The 23,089-nt window shown below is 40.0% G+C and overlaps 1 protein-coding gene across 4 annotated transcripts in view; it reads right to left on the bottom strand.

The window, feature by feature from the left end:
- Positions 1 to 23,089, bottom strand: part of SGIP1 (SH3GL interacting endocytic adaptor 1) — a 204,158-nt gene that overhangs the window by 166,533 nt on the left and 14,536 nt on the right. The window lies entirely within an intron of this gene.

Below are 23,089 nucleotides of genomic sequence, written 5' to 3'. Positions count from 1 at the left end.
GCCAATATCTCTGATGAACAAAGATGCAAAAATCCTCAACAAAATACTAGCAAACAGAATCCAACAGTACATTAAAAGGATCACACACCATGATCAAGTGGGGCTTATCCCAGGAATGCAAGAATTCTTCAATATAAGTAAATCAATCAATGTGATATACCATATTAACAAATTGAAAGATAAAAACCATATGATAATCTCAAAAGATGCAGAAAAAGCTTTTGACAAAATTCAACACCCATTTATGATAAAAACCCTCCAGAAAGTAGGCATAGAGGGAACTTACCTCAAAATAATAAAGGCCATATATGGCAAACCCACAGCCAACATCGTCCTCAATGGTGAAAAATTGAAACCATTTCCTCTAAATTCAGGAACAAAACAAGGTTGTCCATTCTCACTACTATTATTCAACATAGTTTTAGAAGTTTTAGCCACATGAATCAGAGAAGAAAATGAAATAAAAGGAATCCAAATTGGAAAAGAAGAAGTAAAACTGTCACTGTTTGCAGATGACATGATACTATACACAGAGAATCCCAAAGATGCTACCAGCAAACTACTAGAGCTAACCAATGAATTTGGTAAAGTGACAGGATACAAAATTAATGCACAGAAATCTCTTGCTTTCTAAACACTAATGATGAAAAATCTGAAAGAGAAATTAAGGAAACACTCCCATTTACCATCCCAACAAAAAGAATAAAATGTCTAGGAATAAACCTACCTAAGGAGACAAAAGACCTGTATGCAGAAAACTATAAGACACTGATGAAAGAAATTAATGGTGATACAGGCAGATGGAGAGATATACCATGTTCTTGGATTGGAAGTATCAACATTGTGAAAATGACAACCCTGTCAAACTACCAGTGTCATTTTTCACAGAACTAGAGCAAAAAAATTCACAATTTGTATGGAAACACAAAAGACCCCAAATAACAAAAGTAATCTTGAGAAAGAAAAACGGAGTTGGAGGAATCAGGCTCCCTGACCTCAGACTATACTACAAAGCTACAGTAATCAAGACAGTATGCTACTGGCACAAAAACAGAACTGTAGATCAACGGAACAGGATAGAAACCCCAGAGATAAACCCATGCACATATGGTCATCTTACTTTTGATAAAGGAGGCAAGAATATACAGTGGAGAAAAGACAGCCTCTTCAAAAAGTGGTGCTGGAGAAACTGGACAGCTACATGTAAAAGAATGAAATTAGAACACTCCCTAACACTATACACAAAAATAAACTCAAAATAGATTAAAGACCTAAATGTAAGGCCAAACACTATCAAACTCTTAGAGGAAAACATAGGCAGAACACGCTACGACATAAATCACCTGAAGATCCTTTTTGACCCACCTCCTAGAGAAATGGAAATAAAAACCAAAATTAAACAAATGGGACCTAATGAAACTTAAAGCTTTTACACAGCAAAGGAAACCATAAACAAGACAAAAAGGCAACCCTCAGGGCTTCCCTGGTGGCGCAGTGGTTGAGAGTCCGCCTGCCGATGCAGGGGACATGGGTTCGTGCCCCGGTCTGGGAAGATCCCATGAAACTTCAAAGCTTTTGCACAGCAAAGGAAACCATAAACAAGACCAAAAGACAGCCCTCAGAATGGGAGAAAATATTTGCAAATGAATCAACTGACAAAGGATTAATCTCTAAAATTTACAGGCAGCTCATGCAGCTCAATAACAAAAAAATAAACAACCCAATCCAAAAATGGGCAGAAGACCTAAATAGACATTTCTCCAAAGAAGATATACAGACTGCCAACAAACACATGAAAGAATGCTCAACATCATTAATCATTAGAGAAATGCAAATCAAAACTACAATGAGATATCATCTCACACCAGTCAGAATGGCCATCATCAAAAAATCTAGAAACAATAAATGCTGGAGAGGGTGTGGAGAAAAGGGAACACTCTTGCACTGCTGGTGGGAATGTGAATTGGTTCAGCCACTATGGAGAACAGTATGGAGGTTCCTTAAAAAACTACAAATAGAACTACCATATGACCCAGCAATCCCACTACTAGGTATATACCCTGAGGAAACCAGAATTCAGAAAGAGTCATGTACCAAAATGTTCATTGCAGCTCTATTTACAATAGCCCGGAGATGGAAACAACCTAAGTGCCCGTCGTCGGATGAATGGATAAAGAAGATGTGGCACATATATACAATGGAATATTACTCAGCCATAAAAAGAAACGAAATTGAGCTATTTGTAATGAGGTGGATAGATCTAGAGTCTGTCATACGGAGTGAAGTAAGTCAGAAAGAGAAGGACAAATACCGTATGCTAACACATATATATGGAATTTAAGAAAAAAAAATGTTATGAAGAACCTAGGGGTAAAACAGGAATAAAGACAGAGACCTACTGGAGAACAGACTTGAGGATATGGGGAGGGGGAAGGGTGAGGTGTGTTAGGGCGAGAGAGAGACATGGACATATATATACTAACAAACGTAAGGTAGATAGCCAGTGGGAAGCAGCCGCATGGCACAGGGAAACCGGCTCGGTTCTTTGTGGCTGTCTGGAGGGGTGGGATAGGGAGGGTGGGAGGGAGGGAGACAAAGAGGGAAGAGATATGGGAACATATATATATGTATAACTGACTCACTCTGTTATAAAGCAGAAACTAACACACCATTGTAAAGCAATTATACCCCAATAAAGATGTTAAAAAAAAAAAAAAAAACACTGGAAAAAATAAAGTTAATTAAAAACCTAATAATATATAATGAAAATGATGCTTACAAAAATAAAACTTAAAAGACTTAAAATAGGTCACTAAGGCAAAGCCTTTGGTCTTTAATGAATACCCTCCATACTCCAATATAGTCACTATCCTGATGATTCATGAACTTTTTTTTTGCGGTATGTGGGCCTCTCACTGTTGTGGCCTCTCCCATTGTGGAGCACAGGCTCCAGACGAGCAGGCCCAGCGGCCATGGCTCACGGGCCCAGCCGCTCCACGGCACGTGGGATCTTCCCAGACCGGGGCACGAACCCGTATCCCCTGCATCGGCAGGCGGACTCTCAACCACTGCGCCACCAGGGAAGCCCCAAATAACATCTTTTTAAATTTCATAGATTACTCTCTGCCCTCCGTATCCTCAGATTCTGTAACCATGGACTCAACAAACTGCAGGATCATGTAGTACTATATTTACAATCCTTGGTTGGTTGAATCCATGGATGCAGAACCCACGGATATGGAGGGCCAACTATGTGACTTGAGCATCTGTGGATTTTGGTATCTGCAGCAGGTCCTGAAACCAGTTCCCCGTGAATACCAGTGGATGACTGTATTATCTCTTCTGTTCTGAATGTTTGAAAATATCTGGTGGTGTTCTTCCTAGTAAGATAAGAAAGTCTGTATTATCATATCCCTTCCTTACTACCAGATTGGTATCAGTCATGCCATTAATAGTTACCTTTCAATGGCTTAATAAGTGAAAGGTTCATATATGTTTTACCAATTTTTTAAAAAATATAATCTGATTCAAACAGCTTTAGGGGATTTATCAGTTCACCTAAGTGAACTGATAAATGGGGGATTTATCAGTTCACCTAAGTGAAAATTCAGGAATGGCACTCCTTTAGACCTAGGCTGTTCCAGGGACTTGAACCACACCATCAGGGCACCATGACCTTGAGCACTCAATTCTCCTTTTTCTGAAGGGACATCCTTCTCAATCTCCACTATTTAGAGACTAGCTACAGGCCCACATCCTCCTGGGTTTAATTTCAAGAGAACAGAGAGAGTACCACCAGTAGTTCCCATATAACTCCAAGAATTCATTTCTGATTCAACCAGTTTGGATAATTTGTCCATCCCTGATCCAAATCTCTGTGGTTATTTTATAAGCATCGTCAATTAGTGTTCTGATTTGCTAGGTCTGTGTCACATGCTCTGTGCCAGATAGAGGAATGGCTAGTTCCCAGAAGAAATTTTGGACACTAGAAAAAGAGTAGATGCATTCTAGCAAGGCAAAAACTCTAAAACATTGTTTTGTACTTTGCTTTCATATTATTTTGTTGTGAATATCATCCCCACCTCACAAATGAGAAACTGAAACTCACTGAGTGGTGTCGTTTGGACTGCAGCTCAGGTCTCCCCTTTCTTAGCTTGGTGTCAGCCCGCTGGACTAGATTGTGCTGCATATTAGAATAAATATTCATTACTCCAAAAATGAATAATGGAACTCTTCCCCCAGGAAAGGTGTACTTTTTTGTTGCTGGATAAAGGAAAAGATTTTGGAGGCAAATGTAAAAATTCCTCTTTCCAAATTTTCAGTTGTTATTCAATTGTTATTCCAATTGATTCTCTGAAATCAAAATGATGGATGGAATAAGAATTAGCTCCTAAGAGAGTTGATGGCCCTAAGAGAAAACAATTGCTCATTAATTCACACTGACCTTAAAAAGATCCCATGATTCAAATAGCAAAGTTGCTGACAGAGAGCGCCGAGGTGGGTTGCTTACCACTAAAGAAATCACCCTAGTGTCCTTTTAATAAGATTTACATAGACTCTTGTGCAGTTTCAACATACTCAAGCTGAAAGATTAATTTTCCCCAATAAGAGAAAGACATTAAAATGAATACATCTTTCACTCAGTGTAGTGACTGGCCTGGGTTGACCCTAACTGGAGCCATAACAACTTAGAATGATATACTGAAAATGTGCTTTTTAATTAAATGGGCTGGCAAATGGATGAACACTTAAAGTTCAGACTAGACTATTCTGTATCAATACCTCCAGCTCTTTGCTTTCTCCTAGAAGTAGGACATGGTAGAACTAAAAAAGTTTTTCTTGACAAACTAGACTTTAAATTCTACAAGAGCAAAGACCTTTGCCTGTTGGACTCACTGCCTGGCACATACACAGACACTAGTACAAGAGAGATAAATAAAGTTTGTTGAATAAATTAGTAAGCAAACAATTCATTTAACTTTCTTAGAGGAGCAAGAGTCTTCCAGCTTTGGGATTCCACTGTGACATACTTTTTTTCTAGAACTCTAAGCCCAAATTTTGGAGTTTCAATTTATCACCCTCCAATTTAGAAGTCTCTCCTTTTCTTCAGAACTCTCTTGTATTTTCTCTTCATATCTCTATCACTTGGAATTTATTTACTGTCTTGTCATTTTCATATGTGTATGTTTTTGTCCTCAATTTATGTTCCTAGATTTCAGACACCTAGGTTTATCCTTTTTATACCCCCTACCACCTCCTACATCCCTCAAATATTTAAGTTTGCATTTCCACTTGTTTCTGATAACCTGGACAGTTTTCAAAAAGACATACCCCCAAAGAAATACAGTAGTCTGTTTAAAACAAAAAGTAAATAAAAGCCAGGCCACAGAAAATAAGAGTCCATGTCAACAGAAGGAAGGGATAAATTCTTTCAGAGCTAGACAATTATACTTGGGCAATAAATTTGGTTTCAAGATTTCCAGTCCAAAAAGAAAACGGGGGATGCCCAAATTACATGTCAGATGACTATGCATTGGCAGAAACATTTCCCCCAAGAAATTAAAGCCAAGTAAAAATTAATGAAGGGTCTTTGTAATAGAAAGCAAATGGGCATTGGAGTCAGGCCGTCCTGGTTTTACATCCATTTTCTCCCCGTTTCCTAACTGTGTGACTTTGGGCAAGGCATTTAAATTCTCCAGACCTCAGTTTCTTCATCTGGAAAATGAGGACTTTGATAATGATAAGCCCCACAGGGTTACTGTAAGGAGCGTTATTATTAAGCTAGTTACATAACAGTAATAATACTTACTACTGCCTCATGCTTACTATACCAGGCACCGTGCCAAGGTCTCTATGTGTAGTATCTCACTTCCCTCTCATTCCCACCTTGTGAGAGAGGTGACTGAGGTAGTGGGATGAAGTAACTGGCTTAAGGTCCCACAGCTATAACTCACTCTGTGACTCAGCATTCGATCAAAGTTGATTCCCTTTCCCTTGCATGGCCTGGTAAATATCTCCCGCCATCACATTTTTACAAAAAGAATAACCAGTGCAGCATGATTTCCTCAGGACTGCAAGCCATCCTGGGATAGTACTGGGACCTACGTAAGGAGAAAAGGGTAGATGACACAGAATCTCAAGTCTTGATAATTACACTAAATAAATTTCGGTGTGCCTTCTTTGCATGTTTATATGCATTAAGTTTAGATCAGTCAGGTCCAACCATAGCTTCCTCTGCCCCTACCTCACTGAATTTTCCTTGCTTATAGGACACAGTAGCCTAGTGCCTGTCCAGCCTCATCCCATCACTCTCTGTCTCCAAGGAGACCTTAGTTCCAGGTGAGAAAGAAGTCAAAAGACCATTTACCACTTAAGTGAGTTACAGGAGAGTCAATGGACTGAGCTCAATTCCAGGCCCGCTACTCATTAGCCATAGGACCTTAGGGACCTTAGGAAGGTCACTCTGAAACATGAGTGTCACTATGTATAGAGAGAATAAGTTGGACAAGCTTAGTAATAGTTATTGAATTACTAACTCGATAGGGAGCTGTCTCGGGGACTGCTACTCCAGGGCAAGGAGATTAAAATGTTCTCAACCCCTAACTTCAAACTGGGGAGCTCCAGTTTTATTGTTTTTTTATTTACTGGGTGTTGACTTTAGTTTGGTTTAAAAAAGGGCTTCTGATAGGCTGAACTAAATGATTGCTAAAGGTCCTGGTTTAACAATCTGGTTTAACAATCTCAATACATATCTATTCCTGGCTGGACTGACTGCCCTAGGTGGGACTTCTATGTTACAATTTGCCACTAGTAGTAGACATGGCAGGTTTACTAAGAGAAGAGTTAGGAAGAGGCCTTTTTCCTTTTCTTTGCTAACTTCTGAAAAGAAGTAAAATATTCCAGATGATATTCTTTCTCTGAAACTAGCAAATAGATGGCCATAGGAAGACACTGGTTGCAAGTGAGACCAGATGAACTGGGAAATTATTTACTGCTTTCAGCAAATTAGCTGGAGGAAGAAAAAAGAACGCTTTCTCCCCTTTAGCATTGTGGGGCGGAAGTAAACAAAACATTCCATTCGATGTGATTCAGAATTTTCCAGATGCTAAGCCAATCGGCCCATTGCAGAGTTCTAAATCAGGAGGACTTTCCCAGAGCATCCTCAAAGCAAAGAATCGTCTCTTATGAAAGAGGCAGGGGCAGAGGGGACTGTCCGTAGGCTCCCATTCAAGAGATCTGGTCCTCCTGGTCTCTCCTCTGTCTCTGTTTGGAGCTGGGCAAGTCGCTTTCTTCTCTGGTCTTGGTTTCCAAATCTGTCAAAGGAAGATTCTGGACTAGGTATGTGTTACTAAAGTCTCTTCTTGCTACAACATAGTGTGTTCCTCCAAATAACCCCGGAGTCAGCCAAATGGACAGCCCCAAGTCACCCGGCCTCTGTAACACTTCTCAATATTGAAGTAGAAATGCTTCAAGCCCCAACCCTGCAGACAATGATATACCCACTGACCCTCTCCTCAGTACCTTCAAGGTTTACTGGGTGGGCTCTATTCCTTTTAGGCATATCTCATTCAGATGGTCTATTTACACTGAATTCTTGATGTGTTTTTTCTTTCTTTTTTTTTTTTTTCCTGCGGTACGCGGGCCTCTCACTGTTGTGGCCTCTCCCGTTGTGGACCACAGGCTCCGGACGCGCAGGCTCAGTGGCCACAGCCCACGGGCCCAGCCGCTCCGCGGCATGTGGGGTCTTCCCGGACCGGGGCACGGATCCGTGTCCCCCGCATCGGCAGGCGGACTCTCAACCACTGCGCCACCAGGGAAGCCCGTGTTTTTTCTTTTATAGCTGATTTTTATTTCCTCTGGACTTCATGCTGATGTTTCAGGACAATGCCTCCTTTTTTTTCCCCCCACAATTTCCCCTAAATATCACATATTAAAGAGTAGTGGGTAATAGACTTTAACAACAAATAGGCAATAATAAAGGAAATGTTACATTATAGAAAAGTAGGTTACTTAAAACTAAATTTTAAATATTTCTGTTCTTAAAAATCACAAGTCATTATTATCACAGAGAACCTTCCTTCTGCCAAATTTCTTCATCGTCCCTCAGCCCCTCACTCTGTTACAGATCCTAGCTCACTGCCATTCATTCTAAGTCCTCTCCTTGGCAATTCCTGGATATTTGAAAATTTTTTCAACTTCATTTTATAGAGCAGTTCAGCTCTCTCTCTCACTTCTAATGATGCTCCTTGGCCATGCCCTGGGGTTAGTTCTCCACATCTAAAAACAACAAAGTATTTTTTCTAATTGATTTCTCTGTGTAGTTTCCCATCTCAGTTTCCTTAGCTGTAAAAAGGGGAAATCCTATTTCTGTGAGTTATTGTGAGGCTTCAATGAGATGATACCTGCTTGGCCTGCTTGGTACCCCAAATAGTGCCTGGTAGAGTCATAGTCGGTGCTCAATTAATGTTAGCTATTGTTAGCTATTGGTATTTGCAATACTATAATCTTTCAGGATTGCTTTGAGGATTAGAGATGAAGTGAATACAGGGCCTGCCTCATGGAAGGCAGATAAAAGCATGTAAATGTGTTAAAACTTAAAGAGAGGGGCTTCCCTGGTGGCGCAGTGGTTGAGAGTCCGCCTGCCGATGCAGGGGACACGGCCATGGCCGCTGAGCCTGTGCGTCCGGAGCCTGTGCTCCGCAACGTATGGCAAAAACAAAAACAAAAACAAATAAACAAACAAACAAAAACTTAAAGAGGGCTTACTCAAGGCCAAGCACTCTTCCATTTAAGCACATTTAATATTCACAACAGCCCAGAGAGGTAGAGTATAGATATTCTTATCTTCACTTTACATATGAGGAAACTGAAACATAAAGAGGTTAAGTAACTGACCTAAGGTCACACAGCTAGTTAGTGGCATAACTAAGATTTAAACTCAGGCAACTGAACTTCAGAGTCTGTGCTTTGACCCACCATGTTGTTCCGCCTTTTAACATTTTTTTAGTAGCATTCATAAATAAATGAGGACAGAAGGTTCATTTAATGCATACTCTAGCTATAGGAATCTGTATCAAGGAACAAATTCTCTTAAAACACTTTTAAAAGTAGCTTTTAGCAGTTCACTAGGTCTTCCAGGAATGTTGTCAAGAAGTCTGGCTGTTTTTTCATTGTTTACTGTAAAATGCATCCAGTGTCTAAACAGAAGAGCCATAGTACACAATACTGGCAAAAATCATGAGATTTCCACAACTGGATTGGCAAAGTGTTAGATTTCAGAGTTTCCTGTATTTGTTTAGGGGTATGAGCTACAAAGATGACCTTACTCATGAAACTTACGAGCCTGAAAAACATTTGGTATTTCAATCAAATAAAGCCAACAACAATATCAATCCGGTACTTATTTCATAGTCACACAATTGTTCCCGTCCTACATTGTAATTAAGCATCAGTGATCATCTGCCCAGTCAAAAGCTGCAGTTCAAATTATTTTCCTAAAATCATTTTCGAGGTCAGCTTCAGGGATGGTTAACCCGTTGAAGGAAAAGGGAGTGTTTGGGCCTCCAGGCTTCCCTGCAGGAGATCTGTGATGAGATGAGATGGTCTATTGCCCTTCTTGAAATGAAGGCCTTTTGTTGGGAAGTGTGTGTGAGTAGCCCTTGGTTGGTTGTCAACCCAGTACCCATCTCCTCCTTCCCCAGTCATAGCACATTTCCTCTTTCCAACATTACCTGGCCTTTTTTCAGTTATCCACTCTTCCACACATCCATGTGCTTCAAGGGACTCTAACCCTCTCCTCTCTGGCTCCAGCAAGGGGACCCTGATTATCCTGATTAACCTAAACTGATCACAGTCATCTCATTTCCCTGGCTAAACCACCGGGTTAGGAATAGACCTAAGACATGAAACATGAAACGTTTGCTTGGGGCTTCTGGGAAATGTATCTGGGCTCTAAAGAGAGACACCCTAGAGACAGCGCCCTCTGCCCAGGACATTGTTTTATCCAAAGGTAATGCCTGTGACAGTCACAGCCATTTTGCAATGGTGAGGATGGCAGCATGGAGAAAAGCCTGGATCTTTGATGACACTATGCAATCATGGACTCTACTGCTCCTGGAGTGTTTTGACTCTCTCTGCTCTTTCAGTTGTGTAAAACAATAAATCTCATGGTTGAAAGCAGTTTGAGTCAAAGTCAAACTTTCCCCTTATTTGAAGCTCTAAGGATTCTAAGTCCCAGCATGCATGCATGCATTTGTGCAGGCTTGTGTCACCCTAAGTATTAGGAAAATAGGGTAAACCAGACTGCTTTTAGGGAAAGGTGGTAGCTCCACTGTAAGCCAAGATGAAACAGAAATTCGGGATCTGCCCAAAACCCCAAACACGGCAAACCTGTCAGCTTGCTACCCAAAGTGTGGTCCATAGACCAGCAGTATCAGCCTCACCCATGAGCTTATTAGAAATGCAGAATGTCAAGCGCCGCACCTCCCAACCCCACCACCTGACCTGCTGTGTCAGAATATGCATTTTAACAAGATTGGTAGGTGTTTCCTGTACACAGTAAAGTTGGAGAAGCATTATCTTAGAATCCTTGAGTCCTGCAAGAAAAGCGGAAGAAATGGGCCCAGCGATATGGGTCCCCAGGGATCTCTTGAGGAATTTTCTGGACTCAGCCTACTTTCCCTTTCCCTTGTCTCTAGCTGGAGGGAAGGGCCTGGAAATCATGCACCCTTGTTAGCCCCTCTCCAGGTCCTGTCCTCTAGAGATTTTTCTCTTTGACTCTTTGAAATCAAATGATAACACCTGCATGGCAGGATTGTAGCTCTATTCCTTTGCAGCCAGGTGAGAAGGAATGCGTCTCCCTGATATGATGGTTGCTGGAGAGGGCTCTCATTAAACAAAGGGCACCACACATCACAAACCCAGCCATTATTTGTGCATTCAACTTGGGGCAAGAAGAGCCAAATTGGAAAGACAGGCTATTCTACAGCTGCCAGTCTAGCCCACTGTGTACGTTAGGTGTTCAGGGAGGACCTGGTACATAATTTGTGGGGCTCAGTGCAACATAAAAATGTAGGATTCCTTGCTCAAAAATTATTAAGAATTTTAAGCAAGTAACAGCAGGGCACTAAGCCAAGTGCACGGCCCTTCTAAGCCTTATGCAACAGGACAGGTTGCACAAACATGAAACCAGGCCTGCTCTCAGGATAAAATGAGTGGGAGAGAATATGAATGTAGTTGTCTCTGTTTTCAGAAAACCTTTTGCAATAAAAAGATATTGTCAAAGGAAGAGGTCGAAGATTGGCTCATGGTGAATAAGACTCCATGATGAAACCATTCATACTAAATATCATCTACTGTAATTATTTCTTCATTCAGACTCACCACATGCAAGGCACATTGCTAGTTTCTTGGATACAAATTTTAGAAAGAGACATCTTCCATCTTCATGTGGCTCACACTCCAGTGGGCAAACTAACATGAAAACAGGCCTATAATCTGAGGCTGCATATTGTTATAATGGAAGAATCCAAAAATATTAAGTATTGGAAGCTGAATCACTGATCCATAAAATCTAAGGGTGTTCTATAAATTAGTAACTGTCCCCTTCTAACTAAAGGGGAACTTTAATTTTGTGTGTGGCAAACTTTTCAAATGAAGCCAAGAAGCAGGCTGATTTAGGGGACCACAAGTTGAATTTCTTTTTTACCGCGTCCCCTGCATCGGCAGGCGGACTCTCAACCACTGCGCCACCAGGGAAGCCCTGAATTTCCTTTTGAGGGACAAGGCACATCATTTTGCCTATGTGGAAATTTTGTCTAGTGTGTACCTACTTATTTTTCACCTTCATGAAATCTTGCCCCTACTCCTCCTTTCTTCACTATATCCTCCTAAAACATCTATCCCAATCCCATTGCCAGAGGTGGGCAGATCAAGTAAAGTGACCCATTTTCCTGAGGTTTTCGGAGAATGTTTGTGAAGGAGATAACACAGAGATCTGCATTTAATGTCAGGCTGAAATTTAAAAGAGGAAGAAAAGAGCCAGCTTATTTTAGACCTTCCAAATCCCAACAATAGTGAGCAATTTTCACATCTTCAAGCACCAAAGCCAGTTAACCTTTTGTGGAGGATTCTGATGCAGGCTGCATCTGCCCAGGGCAGTTGATGGATGAGCAATGCTGGCCATGGGTGTGGAGTGGGAAAGTTCCAAAAGCCTTATGTGAAAACCATTTGTACAAAAACCTAGTCATTTCACTGATTCAGAAGTAGAGTTTACCCTTAACATTTGGACAAGAATCTCCAAATTATAATTACTACTCCAGAGACTCCAGAGATGTGGATGCTGGATGCACAGCTGGGTATATTCTCTAACCGACCCTCATCTAAACCGCTGCATCCCTACCTGGGTGATTCATAGTCACACCTTAGGACCTACAAATTATTTCTTGCTGTGAGTCTAAAATGCATGGTATGAATACTGGAAACTTGAATGCTAAAATTGTAAATATCAAGATACAACAGTTGTCTGTCAAGCATGGACTCTGAAAACATAATTTAGCCAGGGTGATATTCTCTTAAATAACTGGGATTCACATGATTAGGCTTCTCTGAGGAAAAAGCTTTCAAGGAGAGCAAAAATATTAAGCTTGAAAATCCAATAAGGGAACCATTTGAGACATCTTGTGTTACAGATCATTTTATCCATGATGGATCACTCACCCTTTAAAAAACACTTTCTGATCTCCACACTCATTTGAACAGGGTCCAGCTGGCATCAGAAGTAGGGCATCTTGCATAAACCATCCCGTGACTTGTGGGTGGAGGAGGGAAAGTTCTGGAGCCTTGGTTTTAAAGGGTACCAGTGACACATATCCAATGCCATGCTTTGCAAGGAAGCTGGGCACACAGCCTGCCTTCCTCCATCTCCATTGCAAGCCTGGAAGCAAGCCTGTCTGTGCTTTTGTGAATGTGAACCTACATCAGGTTGTGCCAGCTCAATCAGTGGGGAAATACAAATGCCCACTTCATTTTTATTCAGCGATCAGAGGCTTGCAGTGCAGAGCTTCCTAGGTTAGCATGCCAGAGAAACTCTAGGAAGCAGAGCTTCCTTAAATAAGGCGCATCCTGCCGTTATCCATGTAGCATTTTCAGAGGGCCAGAGAAGACCCTTAAAAGGAAAAAGAGGAGCTCGAGCTAGGGTGAGGTTGTTATTATTTAATGTCCAAACACAAGGATACATCTATTTATAAATAGCTTGGAGAGCATCTCACTGGGGATTCTGAATACACAAGAACTGAATCAAAAGAGCCATCCATACCTAATAAGATCATATTGTGCTTCGTTGATTGCAGAGTCTGCCTTAAGAGATTATTTTTATTCTTGGGGTTAGTCTGACAATATATTCACTATTTTCCTATGCCTTGCAATGGTGTGAGGATTAGCACAGTATTATGCTGACAATTGCATACTCTGTAACCCCTGGGTTTGAATCCAGGTTGAACCATGTTCTAGCTTTCTTATCTTAGGCAAGTTACTTAATCTCTCTGGACCTCAGTTTTCACATCAATCAACTGGGAATAATAAAGCACCTAACTTCGCAATGTTAATGTAATGGTTCACTGAGTAAAGCATTGACAAAGCACTCAGAATAGGGCCTGACACATAGGAAGAGCTTCCTCCTTCTCCAGTCTGTAAGAGAAATGACTATGGCCAGATTTTGGCCAATTTAAAATCCTCCTTTGATTTCACTGATTTCATTCTTCATTAAGTGTATGAAAGCAAAGCAACTCTCTAACACTAAGACCACAGAGCTATACATTAGTACCACTGGGGTTTAAAGAATCCTGACATGAATGTAGGATACAGTAGTCAAGGATACCCTCGTGGAAGGGAGTCATATACTAATTCAACTAACACTTTCTAAGTTCTCCTTATGTGTCTGGCCTTGTGCATGTGCTCAGGATACATCTTTCTTGATGAGCAAGAGGGACAGGGCTCTTCTTTGTACTTGAGCTGGACCTTGAAGGACTTGGAAGAATTCAGTGAAGAGAGTTGCAGAAAACAGTCTTGGCAAAGGTTCAGAGATAAGATAAAGATGGTGGCCATGGGAGTACAGAAAGCTTATTTGGGACAGTTTCTGCTTATGGAAGCCTAGAGAACTTGATATTGCAAGTGATAGGGAAGGAACAATTGAGGTTTCAGACAAGAACAAGAAGTAAGCAAATATGTATACACACAAGAAGGATTGGGAGGAAAACTGGGTAGCGCCTGGGAGTATGGACAGCTTGCAATGTATTTCAGGATTCCAGGAGTGAACTAAGATTTATAGTAGAGGGTGACAACAATAGGAGAGAAGAATACAGAGAGGCATGTTGAGAAGAGAAGTGGTGGTACTTGGTGACTGAACCTATGAGATAGGGAAAAAGAAGAAAAAAAGGCAATTCCACGTCTGACTCCTAACCAGTTGAGACGACTAAAGCATTAACATGGCTTAAGATAAAATAGAATCTCTTAAGATTACTTAATTTAAAGATAATCAGTTTTATAGATTGATTTTATAGATGAAGAATATCTTAATCAAAGCAGCAAATGAAAAATTAGTAACAGAGCTGGAATGAAATTTCCAATCTAGTGCCTCTTTCTACTACGAAACCAAAAGAAAGATCACAGTATTGTATAAAAAATATAAGCAGACTCAAATTTGAATTCTCTGCACAAGCTTTGGGGCCTCATTCTGTCTGAGCCTTGGAGAAAGTACCTAATCTCATAAGATTGTGAAAAACAAAGCAAAAATATTTAACTTAGTAGAGCTCAACGGTTGTTGGGTTCTCTCTCTTCTATACTGTACTCCAACCTTGATTAGACTCTTCAGAGCATCATTTCTTCTGAAATTGTATGAACTTGTGGATCAAGGCAGCATACATTCAGGAACTACCAGAAGTGAATTCTTGAAGCCCTATTGGATGCCTTAGAAGATTTGCTCAATGGTAATGGAACAAGGGGTGTTTGGTCGGTATGCGAAACACGGTAATGGACTCTGTCATGTGATTCAGAGACAGAGTCATAGACAGTTGCAGCATAAACCAAGCAGCAATGAGCAAATGAGGCCAGTCCACACACATCCGGATGGATGCTCAAGAGGGGGACCGCCGGCAATGGTGCTTCTAAATTCAGATACCGACCCAGAGTGCTAGAATGCCAGAGCTGGAGGAAACTCTCAATCATTTTACAGATGAGAAAACTGAGGCCAGGAGAGGGCAGTGTAGGAAGGAGGGTGTGCAGCAAAGTGAAGGGAGCAAGATGGTGAGGTGTTAAGAGCACAGATACTGGAATCACATCACGTAGATCTGAGCCAAATTACTTAACTTCTCTTGGCCTCACTGTTGATGACCTTATTTTTAAAATGGAAAACATAATATCATCCGTAAGAGGAGGTTTCAAATAAAATGCTTCGTGAAAAGTACCAGGCAGAGATGGCTCTGAGCATCTTCTGAATTCTTTACACTCGCCCCTCCCCACCTGCACACGAGTTATCTATCATATGTGCACTGATGCATGACTGTTGCAGGCAAGTGAACAGAAAGCCATTGTTCCCCCAGTTTTCTGCCCAGCCTCCTAAGACCACAAGACCCAAACCATGGAGCTATTGCCAACACGCCCCTGCACTGGAAATATGGGAGGCATATGGTAAGACAGGAATTGCAAGAGTTAAGAGAAAAACAACACTTGGCTGATGTATTGGTCCCTGTGGCAGTAGGCCAACGTGCTTTGTGGCCAAGGGGAACTTGAAAAGGAAGGAATGGGAAGCACCTTAAAGGGAGAACTTGTCTTGTATTCTTCCTGGGGGAAGGGTTTTCCTTAGAGTGGTTAAAGTCATTTCTCTCTCAACGAAATGATGGGATTTCCTGATATAAATTACTCACCACTGAAAAATTTATAAAAAAAATTTTATTAGGCAAGTGATTGCTAAGCTTAGGCACTAACCTAAGCACTTTATATATATTAGCTCATTTATTCCTTATAATAACCCTCTGAGATAGGTATTAGTATTGTAATGTTGATTTTAAAGCCAAAAAAACAGAAAACCAAGGCATAGAGAAGTAAATTAGCTGAGGTTTCAGAACTTGTACGTGAAGGCGGTGGGATCTGAAGCCCAGCAGCCGAGCTGAAAAGGCTGCTGTCTTGTCAAACGTGACTGCAGGAGGGGAGCAGGAAGCGGGGAGATCACAGAACCGGAACACAGGAAGCAGCAGCACGATGCAAAGCAGGTAAGAGAACACAAGAAGAAATGAGGAGAGAAGAGAGAAGAGGCAGCAGTGGAACAGTGTGAAATAGCACACAGAGCAGAAAAGAAGGGCCAAGTGAAGCGGCCAAGCGTAGCGCAGCTCCGGAAATTGTGTTGCTAAAGGAATTTGACAAAGTCAGTAAAGACTCATTAAAATACATAGCCAGCAAAACAGGCACACTCAAGAGCTCAGACGGGGTGATGAGTGGTGATAAAGAAGTCCCAGGTGAAGTCTTTGACTGCTCTTGACAATGGATGAGAGCTTCACCAGCCCAGCTTCCTCTAACAAGCCCGCGATGACGGCAGACATTAAACACAGAGATGACAGGATCCGGACTCAGCAGTCCCATCCTGCTCTACCATTTCCTAGCAGCGCATGTGACCTTGGGCCTCATTTCCCTCATTTATCAAGTGTGATTAAGAATAACCCTCATTGAATGTAAATTGGTGCAGCTACTACGGAAAACAGTATGGAGGTTCCTTAAAAAACGAAAAATGGAGCTACTATATGATCCAGCAATCCCACTCCTGGACATATACCTGGAAAAGATGAAAACTCTAATTCGAAAAGCTACATGCACCCCAATGTTCATAGCAGCACTATTTATAATAGCCAAGACATGGAAACAACCCAAGTGCCCATCAACAGATTACTGGCTTAAGAAGATGTGGCACATATATATAACAGAATATTACTCAGCCAGAAACAAGAATGATATATTGCCTTTTGCCACAACATGGATGAACTAAGTGAAGTAAGTCAGACATAGAAAGACAAATATTATATGATATCACTTATATGTGGAATCTAAAAAATAATATAAATGAATTTATTTACAAAACAGAATAGACTCACAGACATAGAAAACAAATTTATGGTTACCAAAGGGGGAGTGGGGGAAGACGGACAAATTAGGAGTATAGGATTAACAGATATACACTACTGTGTATAAAATTAGATAAGCAACAAGTATTTATTGTATAGCACAGGGAGCTGTATTCAATATCTTGTAATAACCTACAACAGAATAATCTGAAGAAATATATACATATATAACTGAATCACTCTGCTGTACAACTAACACATTATTGTAAATCAACTATACTTAAATTAAAAAGAAAAGAATAACTCTCATAGAGTTATGGTGAGAAATAGGCGATCCACCATTTATACAGTCATTCACTCAGAGCCCTGCACACATAATTGCTATTATACATAGAACTAATAATGGCTATCATTACTACCAGCCTTGGGTGCTCTGGCCAATTTTGCCCTCAGAGAATCTACATGGTTTGGGACTATTGCATGCTTTAGGGGCATGTGCCTTATGTAGGGAGTTCAACTATGCTGTTGTTTTCCCTGCTCTGCCTAAAGAGCTTGTAATGAGAACAAGAAATACAGTGCACAGGGGAAAAGAAGGCAATACCTAGGGCTGTATTTATATTGACTGCAGAATAAATAGCATAAATGCTCTATTTTGGGCTTATAAATAAACTTGGAGAGGATCTGCATATTTTTACACATTTCTAAAATACGCATTTTATTATAGTTATTGAGGACTGAGCATCTGTTAGGAATATTAAAATCAAAAGCAGCGTTAAGTCTTAACTACAGTGAGGCAATTAATATGGAATTGGGAACTATAACCTTTTCCAAACCACACAGTCAGAAGGACTTTATTTCTCATATTAAACAAAAGTGACCTGGTGATTGAACTGCCTCTGAAATTCTATAAAATAAAAATTGTATGATGTGCCCAATAGATTATTAAGCAAAAGGTGGAAATAGATTTCTCATTCTAGCATAGGAGAAGTGCTTTAAGTACTGAAAAGGCATTGCAAATTCCTCTGAAACATCCAGTGTAGTTTATTAAAGTTTGCTTTACCATACAGTGCCATAGAAACCTATAAAGTAAATGTGAGAAACTGCAAACCAATCTGATTAAGAACAATCAGAATAAGGACATCCTGGACAATGTTTTTTTACCTCTACCATTATCTACTCATTTTTTTATCAGCCAGAAAATTTTATGTGAGGTATTATAGATGTTTTATAATATATGCAGGAATTGAACAGCAATCTCCTCAAATTCACAATTTATTTGGTGAGAAGAAATAGGTAAGCATGCTGTAATTGTCAGTTGTGATGATGTCGCTGTTTTTCTTGATATGGGAATATATTAACATAATTTCTCCAAGGTTAAAAATTTAAGACACGATATTACTTAGTGATTCAAACATAAGTTTGAGAGTCAGATCAGTGTCCAAGTCCTAAATATTTAGGCAAGTCATAAACTCCCTCATCCTCAGTTTTCTTATCTATATAATGGGAATAATTATCATAGTATCAACCTCAGAGAATTGTTGTGAAGGTTAAAAGAGATAAATACTTATAAAGAATTTAAGAACAGTTTATGGCATATATCAGGGGCTCGAGAAATGGTAGCTAGTTTTACATTAATAAATCTGAGCTCTACCCAAACATTCCCTCCTCCTGGGGAGGGCAGTTGTTATAGCTGTAGTTACTTGTTAAGAGCAATTGTGGAATATTTCAGGGATAATGTTATTCTTAGTCTTTCTTACATCTGGAGATCTAGTGTTGTTCTGGGGCAGCTATCTTTCTATAAGGTATAATTAGAGAATAGGAAGAAGGGAAGGGAGAACTAAAGTCAGTTATGAGCACCTTGAGAAGAAGAGGTGATTTGGAGCTAATGGCTATAAAAAGCTATTCCTCTCACCCATCAGCTGGAAAAATCAACAATTTACCATGCATAGATGTATGTATCACATATGCACAGACAGTATAAAAAATTAAAACCATAGTTTCACAGCCTTTGGTATGAAGAAATGGACAAGTTTGAGGATTCAATTGATGGCATAGGCTCTAAGGCAGTGATGAACAGGAAAGACTTGCTGGAAATCAGTGGGAAGAAATATTACCTCAGGCTCATAATTCAGCCAGAACAGGTGCTTATGGTGTCGAGTGGGTGTAGCCATGGGCTCTTCAAAGAGGCTTAAACAGAGAAGGAGGCATCCTCCTTTTCTTTTGGAAAACCTCCTAAAAGGCTCCTTTTCCCTTCTGGAACAGCATAGCAACAAGGCAGTTGTCATGTTGGGATCTGGATGACATTCATTTAGGAGATAAAGCAATAAGATCAGGAGATCAGGAGCTTTCTAAGGAATCCAGGTGAGTCAAGGCATGGCTGGAACTCAAAGTGTGAGTGGCTAGTCCCGGAAACTACTCAGAAAGCAGGTCAGAAATTAGGTAAACTGGCAGGCGTCAGGGAGCACAGATGCACAGCAGCCCCAGGCAAATAACCAAGAACGCAGTCAACAGACATTTTTGGAGCACCCTGTAGCAAGTTCTGGGAAAGCTCACTGAATCAAGGATACACACATACACATGGTGTATCCATACATACATACACATACTACATGCACACACATGGTGTGCATGTAGTATTAACAATGACAATAGCAATGATAATATAACAACGATGATCCACTAAATGCAAAGGTCACAGGAAATATGTTATAGGTACACCGTCAGTTAATGTTTGCAACAACTTTGACTCATCCCCACCTTACCAGGTTAGGCCCCATAGTTAAAAAGCTCTGTGACATAGAAAACAAACTTATGGTTACCAAATCAGAAAGGGAATCGGGGAGGGATAAATTAGGAGTTTGGGATTAGCAGATACAAACTCTTATATATAAAATAGATAAACAACAAGGTCCTACTGTATTGCACGGGGAACTATAGTCACTATCCTGTAATAAACCATAATGGAAAAAAACATGCATATATATATGAATCACTTTGCTGTATACCAGAAGCTAACAACACTGTAAATCACCTATACTTCAATAAAAATAAATAAAGAGCTCTGTGAGTATCCCATTCAGTACTTCCTTCATAGCACTTTGCTTGCTTGCAATCATTTCATCATCTGTATTAATGTTTTTTAATTAAAAAATACATTTATTTTCTTTTGGATATGTTTCATTGTTCATGGTAATGAGAACCTCTATATATTAGGTACTTAACAGATAGTTGCAGAATAACTATCTGAAAATTTAAAATGTTAATGTGTCTTTTTTTTATTCCATTCCTGTGAACTCCAAACCAGTTTTATGTGGTATTTTCTTGAAGCTTTTTAACATCTTTATTGGAGTATAATTGCTTTACAATGGTGTGTTAGTTTCTGCTGTATATCAAAGTGAATCAGCTATACATATACATATGTCCCCACATCTCTTCCCTCTTGCATCTCCTTCCCTCCCACCCTCCCTATACTACCCGTCTAGGTGGTCACAAAGCACCGAGCTGATCTCCCTGTGCTATGTGGCTGCTTCCCACTGGCTATCTATTTTACGTTTGGTAGTGTATATATGTCCATGCCACTCTCTTACTTTGTCCCAGCTTACCCTTCCACCTCCCCATATCCTCAAGCCCATTCGCTAGTAGGCCTGCGTCTTTATTCCCATCTTGCCCCTAGGTTCTTCATGACCATTTTTTTTTTAGATTCCATATATATGTGTTAGCATACGGTATTTGTTTTCCTCTTTCTGACTTACTTCATTCTGTATGACAGACTCTAGGTCCATCCACCTCACTACAAATAACTCAATTTCGTTCCTTTTTATGGCTGAGTAATATTCCCTTGTATACATATGCCACATCTTCTTTATCCATTCATCTGTTGATGGACACTTAGGTTACTTCCATGTCCTGGCTATTGTAAATAGAGCTGCAATGAACATTGTGGTACAAGACTCTTTTTGAATTATGGTTTTCTCAGGGTATACGCCCAGTAGTGGGATTGCTGGGTCATTAGTTTTTTAAGGAACCTCCATACTGTTCTCCATAGTGGCTGTATCAATTTACATTCCCACCAACAGTGCAAGAGGGTTCCCTTTTCTCCACACCCTCTCCAGCATTTACTGTTTGTAGATTTTTTGATGATGGCTATTCTGACCGGTATGACATGATATCTCACTGTAGTTTTGATTGCCCATTTTTGGATTGGGTTGTTGTTTTTTTGATATTGAGCTGCATGAGCTGCTTGTAAATTCTGGAGATTAATCTTTTGTCAGTTGCTTCATTTGCAAATATTTTCTACCGTTCTGAGTGTTGTCTTTTAGTCTTGTTTATGGTTTCCTTTGCTGTGCAAAAGCTTTGAAGTTTCATTAGGTCCCATTTGTTTAATTTTTGTTTTTATTTCCATTTCTCTAGGAGGTGGGTCAGAAGGATCTTTCTGTGATTTATGTCATAGAGTGTTCTGCCTATGTTTTCCTCTAAGAGTTTGACAGTGTCTGGTCTTACATTTAGGTCTTTAATCCATTTTGAGATTATTTTTGTGTATGGTGTTAGGGAGTGTTCTAATTTCATTGTTTTACATGTAGCTGTCCAGTTTTCCCAGCACCACTTACTGAAGAGGCTGTCTTTTCTCCACTATATATTCTTGCCTCCTTTATCAAAGATAAGGTGACCATATGTGCGTGGGTTTATCTCTGGGCTTTCTATCCTGTTCCACTGATCTATATTTCTGTTTTTGTGCCAGTACCATGCTGTCTTGATTACTGTAGCTTTGTAGTATAGTCTGAAGTCCAGGAGCCTGATTCCTCCAGCACTGGTTTTTTTTTTCTCAAGATTGCTTTGGCTATTCGGGGTCTTTTGTGTTTCCTTACAAATTGTGAAATATTTTGTTCTAGTTCTCTGAAAAATGCCAGTGATAGTTTGATAGGGATTGCACTGAATCTGTAGATTGCTTTGGGTAGTAGAGTCATTTTCACAATGTTGATTCTTCCAATCCAAGAACATGGTATATCTCTCCATCGATTTGTGTCATCTTTAATTTCTTTCATCGGTGTCTTATAATTCTCTGCATACAGGTCTTTTTTCTCCTTAGGTAGGTTTATTCCTAGGTATTTTATTCTCTTTGCTGCAGTGGTAAATGGGAGTGTTTTCTTAATTTCACTTTCAGATTTTTCATCATTAGTGTATAGGAATGCAAGAGATTTCTGTGCATTAATTTTGTATCCAGCTACTTTACCAAATTCATTGATTAGCTCTAGGAGTTTTCTGGTAGCATCCTTAGGATTCTCTATGTATAGTATCATGTCATCTGCAAACAGTGACAGCTTTACTTCTTCTTTTCTGATTTGGATTCCCTTTATTTCTTTTTCTTCTCTGATTGCTGTGGCTAAAACTTCCAAAACTATGTTGAATAAGAGTGGTGAGAGTGGGCAACCTTGTCTTGTTCCTGATCTTAGTGGAAATGGTTTCAGTTTTTCACCACTGAGAACGATGTTGGCTGTGTGTTTGTCATATATGGCCTTTATTGTGTTGAGGTAAGTTCCCTCTACGCTTACTTTCTGGAAGGTTTTTTATCATAACTGGGTGTTGAATTTTGTTGAAAGCTTTCCCTGCATCTATTAAGATGATCATATGGTTTTTCTCCTTCAGTTTGTTAATATGGTGTATCACATTGATTGATTTGCGTATATTGAAGAATCCTGGTATTCCTGGGATAAACCCCACTTGATCATGGTGTATGATCCTTTTTAATGTGCTGTTGGATTCCGTTTGCTCATATTTTGTTGAGGATTTTTGTATCTATGTTCATCAGTGATATTGGTCTGTAGTTTTCTTTTTTTGTGACATCTTTGTCTGGTTTTGGTATCAGGGTGATGGTGGCCTCGTAGAATGAGTTTCAGTGTGTTCCTCCCTCTGCTATATTTTGGAAGAGTTTGAGAAGGATAGGTGTTAGCTCTTCTCTAAATGTTTGATAGAATTCGCCTGTG

The sequence above is a fragment of the Lipotes vexillifer genome, unplaced genomic scaffold (assembly GCF_000442215.2).
Source record: "Lipotes vexillifer unplaced genomic scaffold, Lipotes_vexillifer_v1.1 scaffold134, whole genome shotgun sequence".
In the NCBI taxonomy this organism is placed as follows: Eukaryota; Metazoa; Chordata; class Mammalia; order Artiodactyla; family Lipotidae; genus Lipotes; species Lipotes vexillifer.
This window is presented reverse-complemented; position numbering and strand designations above follow the sequence as displayed.